This window comes from Phytophthora infestans, genomic scaffold (genome assembly GCF_000142945.1).
Source record: "Phytophthora infestans T30-4 supercont1.23 genomic scaffold, whole genome shotgun sequence".
In the NCBI taxonomy this organism is placed as follows: Eukaryota; Oomycota; class Peronosporomycetes; order Peronosporales; family Peronosporaceae; genus Phytophthora; species Phytophthora infestans.
In genome coordinates this window covers 2328741-2331853 of record NW_003303736.1, presented here as the reverse complement: position 1 = coordinate 2331853, position 3113 = coordinate 2328741, and positions in this window count along the sequence as shown.

Here is a 3113-nt window from a genome sequence, read left to right as displayed (position 1 = left end):
CCTTTGCACGACCCGCTGACCCCCTCTTCTTGGAAGCCCGCCCCCTCACAGTCACCCAGTCGTTTGAACTGCACGAGCGTGTGCCCCGGAGAATGCAGGGCGCCGTCGCTTGCGTGCTGCTGGCGACGGAGTGAGGGCCTGCCCATGAAGTCTTCGTCCTTGAGCTGTAGCAGCTGCTTGTGCAGCATGCTCAACCAGTCGTATCGCTTCATTGGCGTCTCGCCGGCGAGCCGACTGCCCTCTTTATGCGTGAGGTACGCGTTGACGAGCGCCAGGTCCAGTAGTCCGAGGAAAAGACTCTTATAATACTTCCGGAACCTGAAGGAGAGCTGGATGGAGGAGGACTGGAGGCGGAGCTGGTCATGCACGTCGACTCCTCCCATCCAGCGCTGGTAATCCGTCACCAACTTCGGGCACTTGAACATCGAAGTCCCGAGCCCCTTCAGGTTCCGCTGGATCCTGTCCTCTGCCATGGACACACCTGTCGCGAGGTAGTGGACCGGCTTCCGGTCCCACCAGAGGCACGAAACCATGGTCGGCACTGCCGTCGATCTTGCGAACTTGAAGGATCCACGCTCGATGCGCCTTGGTCGCGTCTTATGCTCCGCTACGATGTCGCGGTTGAAGCCCAGGCGGTTCGTCATGATCGTACCGATCACGTAGATTGACATAGAGAGAAGCTGGATGGCGAGGGCTACGGACGAATAGAAGCGGTCGATGACCACAACCCGGAAGCCACGATGCCCAGCTAGAACAGTGCTCAGGTTGCGGATGACTGCCGCAGCGCCCGTCTTACGGTCATATGCCTGCGCAGCAGACTCGCTGGCTTGGCGTTTTCCGACATAGATCTCAAACCTGAAAGATACGACATTGAGAGCACGGTCAAAATCATCAAGTCATAACTTACGACCTAGCAAATCATACAAAAAAACATTCGTCGCTTACCGGTGGCAGTACGCAGTCAACGAGTCGCATGTCATAAACATCTTGGTCCCGTAGCGGTGAGGCTTGTCTGGCATGAACATCCTGGTCGTGTTGCGTCTGGATGTCGCCGGCAAGACACCTTCGTCAAACGAGATGATATTCGGCGGCTTCCACGCGCTCAGGAACCGTTCCTGCAGTACATCAACAACGTCACGGATCTTCCACAGCTTGTCTTGACGGTTCGGGCTGTCATTGTTCGCGAAGTGTAGATCGCGCAGGATCGACGTGCAGCGGTTCCGGCTCATGTACTTGCCGAACGCACCTGCACTTAAAGCACCATCGTCGGTCATTGCCCAGTGCTGCGAAAAGCGTCGGGTGGGGCTCAACATATGAGCCACGAGAAGCCCAATAACGCACAAGATCTCGCGCGGTGAGTAGTCGCTCTCCCGACGAATACGGCGTCGAAGTTCACGAAGTGTACGCATGTTCTCCGTTCTAGACGTCCGCGATCGTTCATAACGCGCTCGATGGTCCACCGTCTGCCTTTTCATCCGGTTCGTCTCTTTGGTGATCCGCATCCACAGGCGCTTCGGTAGGAAATAAAACATCAATTCAAGAGGTGATTCTTTCTTCGAGCAAAGTTCTGGTGTTGGATGGGCGGTCTCCTGCACCAATCCGCGAAAGCAGGACACATCGTCCGCAAAAACTGTCGAAGGCGCGCTCCAGGCAAAGTTTCGCAGCGCTTCCTGGTCCATCTGCTCGATGGACAAGGTGCCACCCAGGGCCTCAATGAAAGCGGCATCCATGTAGGGCGACTCCTCGTCGTCCGATACCTCGTCCTCGTCTGGATCAGGACGGACAGGCTCCACGTCGTCGTCGTCAGAAAACTGGCCGTAGTCGGAGCCTGAACTCAGACTCTCGTACTCCTCTCTAAGATCTCCAGCCTTCATCAAGTTTACATCAGCTGGATCGCGTGGTACAACTGGTCCTCCAGCGTCGTCACCCTCGCTGGCGTCTCTCGGCTCCTCCACCGTGTCGTCCTCAGATTCTAGGTCGGGCTCCGTCTCCGAGAGCAGCCGCTGGAAAGCTCCGATCACGACACTCTGGTCTGAGTCATGCACCGCGTCAGCACGTAGCGGGGATAGCCCAAAAGCTCTCCCAACCGCGTTCTGCGACAACGCAGGTGTGCCATCGTCCTCGCTGTCACTTTCGAACAGCGCGTCGACTGTGTTGGCCGAGAGAGCCACAATGCAATCAATCTGCGACGCTCGCACCATATCTCCATCACCGCTGTCGCCCCCACCGCTCCCAGCTTCACCGCCGCCACCGCTCTCAGCTTCACCGCCCCCACCGCTCTTGCCCTCACCGTTATCTCCACTCTCCTCGCCACTGCTGTTGTCCTCTTCATCCTGAATCAGTCCGGTTGTGATCGCGTGCTCCACCACCGCTCTCTCACCTACCACAAACCCAAGTTAGAAATGACGCATAGTAATACTGCAATAGCACAACATACCGTAGAGCACAATCTCGCCTTCTGCAGGAACCTCGCTGGACGGCCTGACGTACGCCCAATCGTTTGACAGTCCGGTGGGAGGCTTCGACCGCCACCCCGCGGCCTTGAGCTGGCGCCACAGGTGGCCGAAGTCTACCAGGCGCGGATCCAGGGCGGGCGCTGACACCGACGCTTGAGCCTCAGCTTTGGTCCTTGCGCTCACAGAGACCGGCATTTTGCTTACGTCTCAGCCGGCAAAATCTGGAATGGCTGAGAGTGCCCGAAGACTTCTGGCCACTCATCAAATGATGACAGTTGGAAAGGTCCACTTGAACCCTTTTCCTCGTACTGTCTTTGTGTGTGCAGCAAAAACCTCTCCAGCCTTATATCCGATCGGCCCCAAATTTGATTTGATTTCAGTATCAGGTCGCCGTTTCCGAGCCAACTCCAATATGAAGAAAACACTATGTCGTAAGTTACGACGTACAATTTGGACTATGTCATAACTTATGACGTTGGTAACAGGGGGGTTAAAGGCTAAACCAGCGACGTGGTACAAGTATCATTTCGTTTATCAGATATTTTCTTAGAAAATTTGGTAAAGTACGATCAAGCCTTACTTGAAATTCCCAATTCGGCAGCAAAAAAAGTGGGAGCCCCCCCTTAATCGTGACCTACACAATACTCACAGGCTATG